Raw genomic sequence first — 10,680 nt, 5'->3', positions numbered from 1 at the left:
AAACTTAAGGTTTCGACGTTGAGTGGTACGCTCAGCTTGATCATGAATACACATGGGGTATTCTCGGTATGAAAGGTTATCTTGGAGATCAAGCGTTTCGTGGTCCACTTCACGGATAGGATGCGAAAAGCAACGCCTGAGTTGCGAGATGTGGAAGACATCATGAACCTTGGAAAGATGCGGAGGAAGTTCCAACTGGTAGGCAACTTCTCCTTGTTTGGCAAGAATGCGAAAAGGACCAATGTAATGAGGAGCCAATTTGCCCTTGATACCGAATCGATGGGTACCCTTCAAACGGTGTAACCCGAAGATAAGCCTTCTCGTCAACTTCAAAGGTCACAGCCTTATGATGACGATCATATTGGCTCTTTTGACGAGACTGGGCAGTTTTCAACTTTTCACGAATAATGCGAACCTGCTCTTCTGCATCCTGGATCATGTCCGGGCCAAAGAGTTGCCTCTCCCTGGTTTCTGACCAATTAAGAGGTGTTCGACATCTTCGTCCATAGAGAACTTCAAAAGGAGCTTTGCCCAAGCTTGATTGATAGCTATTGTTATAGGCGAATTCGGCGAATGGAAGGCACTTCGCCCAGTTCATACCGAACGATATAACACAAGCTCGGAGCATATCTTCTAGGATTTGATTCACCCTTTCTACTTGACCACTTGATTGGGGATGGAGAGCAGTGCTAAAAGACAAGTGAGTCCCCATGGCATTCTGAAAACTTTCTTAGAAGCGAGAAGTCAAGATACTCCCACGGTCCGAGTTAATCTCGAGGGGAACACCATGAAGAGACACTATTCGAGAGATATATAGCTCTGCTAGCTGGCTAGCTGTTATACTCTCACGAACGGGAAGAAAATGAGCCACTTTGGAAAGACGGTCAATGACCACAAAGATAGCATTATTTCCTTTCTTGGTCTTGGGAAATCCGGTAATGAAATCCATACTAACTTTATCCCATTTCCATTCAGGAATAGCTAGAGGTTGAAGGGTGCCAGCAGGCCTTTGATGTTCTGCCTTAACTCAACGACAAACGTCGCAGTTAGCAACGAACTCAGCAATTTCTCTCTTCATCCTAGTCCACCAGAATCTCTGGCGTAGGTCCTGATACATCTTAGTACTACCGGGATGAATGGTGAGAGGAGAGTCATGAGCCTCCTTAAGGATCAATTGCCGCCGACGTTTGCTCTTAGGAACCACTAAACGGTTCTGGAAGAACACAACACCTTTCTCATTGATGGAGAAATCCCTAGCGTTACCGCTAGCAATATTCCCCTTGATCCGGGATATACCCTTATCATAAGCCTGCACGGCTATGATTTGATCCCTAAGAGTAGGCTTCGCCACCAGGGTAGAAAGGAATCCTTGAGTAACAATAAGAAGATTCAACTTCCGAAATTCCTCATAGAGTGGTGGTTGACCTTGTTGTAGCATCAAATTGTTACAATAAGATTTACGACTTAGTGCATCGGCCATAACATTGGCCTTCCCCGGGGTGTAAGTTATCCCTAAGTCGTAATCCGAGATCAACTCAACCCACCGTCTTTCCCTGAGATTCAAATCCGGCTGGGTGAAAGTTATATTTCAGACTTTGGTGATCAGTGAATATTTCGCAACGATTACCCAAAAGGTAATGTCGCCAGGTTTTTAGTGCATGGACCACAGCTGCAAGCTCAAGGTCATGTGTGGGATAATTATCCTCATGTGGACGCAACTGTCAAGATGCGTATGCGATCACATGACGATCTTGCATGACAATGCAACCTAATCCTTGTCGCGAGGCGTCGCAATAGATAACAAAGTCCTTAGAAAAATCTGGTGGTAGCAACACAGGTGCGGAAGTCAGGCGTCTTTTCAGTTCCTGAAAACTATGCTCACACTGTGGTGTCCACTCGAACTTTTTATCCTTCTTGAGGAGTTCAGTTAGAGGCTTTGCAACCTTGGAGAAATTCTCGACAAAGCGGCGACCATAGCTCGCTAGACCAAGAAAACTCCTAACTTGCTTAACCGATTCAGGTTGAGTCCAATCAAGGACAACTTGAACTCTCTCGGGATTGATAGCAATACCCTTACCAGAGATTACGTGACCTAGATAGGTCACTTCTGGTAACCAAAATTCAGGTTTTGAAAACATGGCATAAAGGCGATGCTCTCGAAGTTTCATCAATACCAGCCTTAGATGCTCGGCATGTTCTTGTTCGTTCTTCGAGTAGATGAGAATATCATCGAGGTATACCACGATGAATTTATCCAAATACTCCATGAAGATTGAATTCATCAAACGAGAGAACGTGGCTGGGGCATTGGTTAAACCGAAGGACATGACGGTGTACTCGTATTGGCCATAACGAGTAACAAAAGCCCTTTTTGGAATGTCCCCGTTCTTGATCTTGATTTGATGGTATCCCAAACTCAAATCCATTTTGGAGAACACTGAGGATCTAGCGAGCTGATCATACAGATCGTTGATCCTGGGGAGCGGATACTTGTTCTTTATGGTGACCAGATTAACTGGTCGGTAATCTACAACCATCCGATACGTTCCGTCTTTCGTCTTGACGAAGAGGACGGGGCAAGCCCAAGGAGAAGAGCTAGGACGAATGAAACCTTAATCCAAGGCCTCATCTAGTTGCTTCTTAAGTTCGGCTAGCTCCAGGGGTGCCATCTTATATGGTCTTCTGGCTATTGGGACAGTTCCCGGAACAAGATCTATCACAAACTCTACATCTCTGTCAGGTGGAATTCCTGGCAGTTCCTCTGGAAAAACATCCAGGAAGTCACGGACTACCGGAATGTCTTCAAGTTACGGAAGAGAGTTGGCATTTAGGGAATAAGGTTGGCATTTGGCAACTCGAGTAGAGACATTCACTATCTCACCCGAGGGATGGATAAGATGGACATTTCTAGAATGAGTATCAATCTTGGCATAGTGAGCTGACATCCAGTCCATACCCAACATGATATTAATATCCGAAGATTTCAAGGCTATCAATGAGGCTAGAAAAACTAGCCTGTCTACTAGAATTTCATTGTCATAGGTTATCCTAGAGGTTTGCCATTTACTACCAGGAGTTTGGACAACCAACGGAATTGGCATATCACAAAAAGACATGTTATGCAACTGCGCATAACTTTCTGAAATAAAGGAATGAGAAGACCCAATGTCAAAGAGAACAGACGCTGGGTGATGATTAACAAGAAGCGTACCCAGCATGACGTCGGGATCCTCTGCAGCTTCTTCTGCTGAGACATAGTTCACACGGCCGCGTGCAGGAGTTGGCTTCACATAGTAAGCTTTGCCCGACTTGCCTTGCCCGACGGACTTTCCGGGTTGCTTGGCACCCACATTTTGAGGACGCTCACGGGAATAGTGCCCTGGTTCTCCACACTTGTAGCATATCACTTGGTTGGCACGTGGTGCAGCATTGCTAGCTGGACCACCATAAGTTTTTGCTGGAGGGTTGGTCTGATTCGTCTGAGGCGCCATGTAGGATGGCCTCGGAGTGTATCTTGGCGGCAGAGAACTGTTCGGAACCCACAACCTGCGTTTTGGAAACACGGAACCAGAAGACAAGCCTAAATCACGGGAGTGCTTCCTTGTGGCTTCAAAGTCAGTATGACCAGTCTCGGTACTGATCGCCTTGTTGACCAGGGTTTGAAAGCTTGCACACTCGTGGAGGCGCAGATCACGACGAAGCTCAGGGCTCAGACCCTTACGGAATCTTGCTTGCTTCTTGGCGTCAGTAGACACCTCCTCTATTGCATAGCGGGCGAGGTTACCGAACTCGCGGCTATAGGCATCCACGGTCAACTTGCCCTGAGTGAAGGCATAGAACTCCTCTCTCTTTCCGTCCATCCGGCCCTCTAGAATATGGTGCAGACGAAAGGCTGCACTGAAGTCAGCCCATGTGGCTGCTGGTTCAGCGGGACGCATAGCTTCAAAGTTCTCCCACCACAGATTGGCGGGTCCTTCCAGGAAGTAAGCCGCAAAGGTCACCTTGTCGGCCTCAGAAACATTCGCAGAGCAAATCTTGGGTGAGATGCAGCACAGCCAGTCATCAGCGTCGAGGGGATCGACGGAATGATGAAACTTTGGAGGATTCAACTTCACAAAGTCGTTGAGGGACACTGCAGCATTCCTAGGCTGACGAGCCGTAGTCTTCTCAATACGCTCTAACAGTCGGTTGGTCTCCCTTTTGTTTCTCTCCGCCTCAAGCATAACTTCCGCCAGAGAGGGCGGGTGAGGCAGGTCTTCCTGTGACGCTTGACTACCCTCGCCTTGCTCATGAGCAGGGGCACGGTTCAACCTGGTGAACACTATCCTGACAAACAAACTCACAGCTTAGACCAATATCATATCAATACTAGCTATGGATTAAGAATGTAATGAACACATGGAATGCAGAAATGAATATCCGAACAGCATGGTAACAAGCAACTGCTATATATACACCATGGTTCATACACACCCTTACATAGTTCACTACAACCTTAACCAAAGAGCAAACTACTGAAATTATAAAACTACTCATCACAGGCTTACAAGCTTCCTATACATTATTTATCTAGGCCTCCGGAATTCATTTCACATCACAGGCATACTTCACAAGTCACGCAGGACTGTGAACGTACGGCTACTACCATACTATCCTTACGCTCACAGCTCAGGCATCCGCATAGAACATCTCATAGTGATTACCTCCATGACCTGGAAGCTCAACCTGCGGATCAGGAAACACTCTAGCCTGAGATCCCTGGGATCCATAAGGACACGGATGTGGCCTTGGTCCCCTGACTGGTGGTAAGAGGGGTCCCCGTAGAGGGGTGACTCCTCCTATAGCTGGCCAGTCAACGTGGGCCGGAAGATGGGTCCTAACAGGGTTCAGCATCTCCATATCTCCGTACCCTGTCTGGACTACCGGTGCCAGCTGTGTCAAAGCCGTCCACAGACGGGCACGGGTAGCATAAAGCTCCATGCGGAGAGCACGAGCATCCCTATCTCTGTTCTCTAGCATCTCAACAGTGGACTGCAAAAGTGGATCCTCCATAGAAGAATCAAAATAGACTCCGCTGTGGTATCCCTCTTCACCAGGCTGAGAGGCCGGAACATAGCAGAATTCTGAATTCTGCAGCAGTGCATGACTCGCCCTCATAATGGTCATCATTGAATAGGCAGCATCTTGTACTGCCATGTCAACAGTGACTCCCAACCCATAGGACCAATGGATTGGCTCCTCAGCTCCAGGGTTGAAGTCTCGGTACTGTTCCTCCACTGTGTACTCGGGGTACCAGCGGTAACCGCACACCAACATCACCCTGACCAGCATGTCCGTATGACCCGGCACATCAATGCACCTGGTCAGACGTACCACCTGACGAGGAGGACGACCAGGCATCTGTAAATAGAGAGTAATGCAAAAGCATTAGAGCTCTGGATGCAAAATTGGGCAGCATAACGGCTGTAAATGCTCAAAAACAAATTTTGAGACAACCCAAAATGGAATAGCGTAACCACTCAACTATCAAGTTCAACTCTATGATCATCAAACTTACTTCCTTTTTCCTAGGAATGAAAGAAACCCAAATATCTCTTGACCCGTAGTCCTATAATCTACCGATCAGAAACACGAGCCTAGAAGAAGATGAGTAACCTAGTCCTTAATTCCCGCAGAAAAGACGAGGATGACCAGAATAGAATAACTTGAGAAGAGAACAAGAGTCTTACGTTCCCTTCCACAAACAATTCCCTTATATATAACTAAAGCAATTCTAGACTCAACTTCGACCAGTTTGGCTTAGTAGTCCTACAGTCAAACAGGCTCTGATACCAACGCTGTCGGGACCCCGATCCTAAGTCATAGGAATCCAGCCTGTAACACATCGCATCCCTTTGCGGTCTCACGCATGGTTATCTCCACGGCTGCAACCTTACCTTAGCCGGGACCATTTGCGTCTTTTGACTCACGTATGCAATAGTGTCGCTAGCATTCCAATGTCAAAGAACCCGGATCGACAAGTTTAGTCATAAACCAAAGTGGCAGTATTGCACAAGGACATGCATACATGACCCAACAAAGTAGGTGTCGGTCACCAACGAGTGTAGACGAGTCGTAGCAAGCTACAAGGACTCCATTACATCGTGTGACATTTCCCCAAAGGGGACAGACACAGCAGCTAAGAAGGACACATGCCGGTCAACCGATGTGTCCGGAGCAGTAGCGAGCTACCTGTGACAGCCCGATGCCGGAGTTCCAGAAGCTTCCCTTTCTATTCCGTTTTCGTCGTGTGGGTATTTTTATTTGCCGCATCATCATCGCATCATGCGCATCATCTGCATTGCATCGGCATCTCCGTTGCCGCCAGTTTTCAAAACTTGCATTCGTTAGTAGTTGCCGGTTCTCGTCGTCGTCCGTTCTGAGTCCGACCGCACACGCACGCGCCCGCGGCACCGTCGAAACCCTGTTTTAAAAGTGTGCGTAAAACTTCCTCTGATCAGGTTGAGATTTGTCGTGCGGTATTATTTATATATAGCCAGGCCGCCTGTCGAATTTTGTCACGATCGGAGTCCGTCTGGTAGCCAAACGGTCGACCGTAGCGGCACCGTCTTCGGTTATTCGTCGGACGTCTGTCGGTGTTTTTATAAATTCATGCCGCGCCGCCCATTCTCCCTCTCGTCTCCGGATATCCCCTCTACACGGCCGCGTACCCATTCCTGCGTTCGGAATTATCCGATTTCGACTGCGCGGTTGGATCCGGGACGCGATTCCGGGTAACCAAGCCCCTCTTTTCTCTATAAATACCCCCTCCATCTTATTTTTAGACAGCCAAGCCTAACCTGCCTCGTTTTCTGTGCCCGAAACCCTAGCCCCCTCTCTCTCTCGCCCCTGTCTCCCTCCTCCAGCCGCCGGCCCGCGGAGCCCGCGTTGGGCCCGCCCGAGCCCATCTGGGCCCGAGCTCCCCGCAGCCTCAACCTCCACCAGCAGGGGCCGAGCTCCCGTGCCCGGCCTGGATCTGCGCCGCCCCCAGGCGTCCCTGTGCCTCGCCGCCAGCTGCAGCTCGCCGGTGAGCCAAGCCGAGGCGCCTCATCGTCGTTCGCCGCCTCCCTGGCCCGATCCGTGTCGTAGCCGCCGCCGCCACCGGAGACCTCACGCCGCTCGCCGCCTCCCCGCTCCTCCACGCCGGCCGCCGCATGTCCGAAGCTCGCTGGCCGCAGTCCCACGCCCCTCGGCCTTTGCCTCCCCGCCGCCCGACCTCTGCGTCACCGGACCCCCTTGTCAGCTACCGCCGGGATCCCCGCCGCCGTCGCCCTTGTTCCCGCTCGGGAGGAGCCGACGGGAACAACCCCGCTTCCTCGCAGCACGTGGGCCAGCTGGCCGCGTCGCCCGCTCCCAAGCGCCTTGCCTGGGCCGGCTTCCCGCCTCGCCTGGGCCGGTTCCGTCCCCTCGGCCCAGTAGCAGCAGCTCCTCCGGCGCGGCCCAGCACCACCAGGCCCCGCGGCCCAGCCTCTCCTTCGAGCCAGGCCAAGGCCTGCGAGGTGAGCAGCTCCCCCCTGGCCCGTTAGAATTTTTAGGTTGTTTTTTTCGGAATTATTTATATTCCAGAAAATAGGCATATAGTTAAATGTCCGTAACTTTTAAACCGTGTAACGGTTGGCGACGTGTAGCATATGTATTTGATGTAGAATTTCGCGTAGAATCCGAATATTTAACTTGCATAGTTGTTTGATGTAGTTTTGCGTGCCGAATGCCTAAATATGTGTGCTGTTTATATTGTTTTGCCCGTAGTTATTTTTCCCGTGCGAGTCCGGGTTGCCCGAACTCCGTAGTAGAAATGTCCATGCTCTAGGGAACTATTTTCCATGTACTTTAGAGCGGTTATTGATATTTTTGCGCGTAGGGATTGCCGGTAGTTTATTTTCCCGTGTATAGGTTATTATCTCGCATTTTTGTGTGGCACTATTTTGTGTTGCAAACACCACATATTTTATATGTTCCCGGGGTAGAAAAATCCCATGGATTTTTCTGTGCAATTAGTTTTAACTTTTGAGGAAGTTAGTTCGCGTGATATTTTTGCCGTGATGCCCTTTTGTTCAATTCGTAGGATTTATTCCGTGCTTCGTTTGTTGGAGTTGTCAACTAGAGAGTTGATCTTTGATGTTTTGTCTAGCCCCCGGTATTTTTGGTTGCAATAGAAATGCATGTTTAGGTGTGTTTTATTTGCTCTCAAGTTGCTAGAAATAGTGCTGTTTTGGACGTGCTGAAATATTTCTACGTCTGGAATCTGTTATTATTTTGTTGATGTCTTGTCTTGCTTCTATCTTTTGTTATGTGGCTTTTTTGAGGTTGGTCCAATGGAGTTAGTTGTACCCCTTGTGTTTCTCTAGCATGCTGGTAACTTCAAGACATTTGGAGACCTGTAGCTTAGGATTTTGCTGCTGTAAATATTGCTTCAGATCGAAAACTGCACTTTCATGAGGTGTAATTTTCACTAAGTCTGAAATAGTGTGTGGGAAGCCCTTTTGTGACTTCTTTCACTAGTGTTCCTTGCTGCCATGCTAGTTGTTGTTAGTTGTTTGTAGTAGTGCTTCTTGCCCTCTTCTGTTCCATGCCTTGCATGAGTTTATCGGAGTTGTGTAGCTCGTAGTTGTGGGGCGTAGAAAATGCTATGTGGCTGATTTTGGGCAGATTGTAGTCAGTTCTTGTTTTGCTCGTAGTTTTTGAACCGTAGCTCCGATTTGATCGTGTCCTACATGAAACTTGCTTAGAATCTCGTGTAGTTTCATTTTCTCTTCCTGTTTGTATGTTTTGAAGTGCTCGTGACCGTCGTTGCACACATATCGCATTCATGCCATCATATCTTGCGGTGCTTGTATCTTTTGATCCGTAGCTCCGTTGGAGATGTTCTCTATGTGTAGATTGCTTGCCATGACGCGTAGAATCACGTGAACCTATTTGTTTTTCTGTTTAACAACTAATTAAATGCATTAGTTCAGATCTGGACAGAATTGTAAATTAACATGTGAGGTCGTCTCGGAGATGCTATATGTCATTTCCGACCTCATTTAAAATGCCTAGATAGGTAGTTTAATTACGCTTCACCTCTTGCCATGTTTAACCACATTTAATATTGCCGTGTACCTAATTGGGATAGAACTAAATAATTAATGTGGAGTTTCGTCAATATGCAACCCGTTGCATATTGAACTTCACTTAATGTGTAGTGTTTGATTGTGTGAATTGTCATGCCGTGACTTGCATATATTCAGCTGCTCATGCATCATATGTGTTGTGCATCGTGTGGTGAATTTCGTGTGTTGATTTGTGTTTCCGGTTTGCTTCGTCTCGATAGAGTTCCGCAAGCGCGTGTCGGATGTGAGCACCCGTTCGACTACGCCGGTTCGTCTGCTTCACGGAGGCAATCTTCTTCCAAGCGGGATCTCAGGCAAGATGATCATTTCCCCAGATACCATTACTATCATTGCCTAGTTTTACCGTTGCTATCGATTATGTCTCGTTGCCTACCACATGTTAAATATCAGCCTCTCAACAATGCCATGATAACCTTCCACCTGTTCAACCTAGCAAACCACTGATTGGCTATATTACCGCTTGCTTATCCATGTTGTTAGCGTTGCTAGTTGCAGGTGAAGTTGCTTCCATGTGATAACATGGGTTCGTTGTTATATCACCATATTAAATGCTATTTAATTTAATGCACCTATATACTTGGTAAAAGGTGATAGGCTCGGCCTTTTCTAGCCTGGTGTTTCGTTCCAATTTTGCCCCCCTTAGATTCCGGCTACCGGTGTTATGTTCCATAAATGAGCGCTCCTAACACGATCGGGGTTGTTATGGGGACCCCCTTGATAATTTGTTTTAGATTAAAGCTGGTCTGGCAAGGCCGAACATTGGTACTACATTTGCCTAATCACCTAATAAAATTGCATAGGGACCCGCCGGCACCCGCGGAGTATTTTAATCAACCCCCGGGCCAGTGCTCCTCATGAGTATTGGTCCAAAACATAGCAGCTTATTAACGCTACCCGGGGCAACTCAGCGTTTGGCGTGGTAACCATCGCTCATCCGTCGTGTCCTGAGAACGAGGTACGCGACACCTATCGGGATCGTCGACACGTCGGGCGGCCTTGCTGGATTAATTTTACCTTTGACGAGTTATCTTGTGCATCGGGATTCCGGTGATGCTTTGGGTAATCTCAGAGTTGAGGTTTTCCACTAGGGAATCCGACGAGATCGCGAGCTTCGTGATTGAGGATTTCTATGCGGCTTGTGGTAATTTGTGATGGACTAGTTGGAGCACCCCTACAGGGTTAAATATTTCGGAAAGTCGTGCCCGCGGTTATGTGGCAACGTGCAAGCTTTTTTTAACACTGGTTCTAGATAACTTGAAGTTAACTTAATTAAAACATGCCAACTGTGTGTGTAACCGTGACTGTCTCTTTCGTGAGTTCTTTCTCCGATCGAGGACACGGTGGGGTTATGACTGATGTAGCAAGGTGTTCAGGATCATTCTTTTGATCATCAGTAGATCACGTCCGTTATGCGTAGATCTTCCCCCCTCTTATTTCTTGTTCTCGTAAGTTAGCCACATATATATGCTTAGCCGCTGCTGCAACCTCACCACTTAACCATGCCTCACCCATTAAGCTTTGCTAGTCT

Source organism: Hordeum vulgare, chromosome 4H, assembly GCF_904849725.1.
Source record: "Hordeum vulgare subsp. vulgare chromosome 4H, MorexV3_pseudomolecules_assembly, whole genome shotgun sequence".
Classification (NCBI taxonomy): Eukaryota; Viridiplantae; Streptophyta; class Magnoliopsida; order Poales; family Poaceae; genus Hordeum; species Hordeum vulgare.
This window is presented reverse-complemented; position numbering follows the sequence as displayed.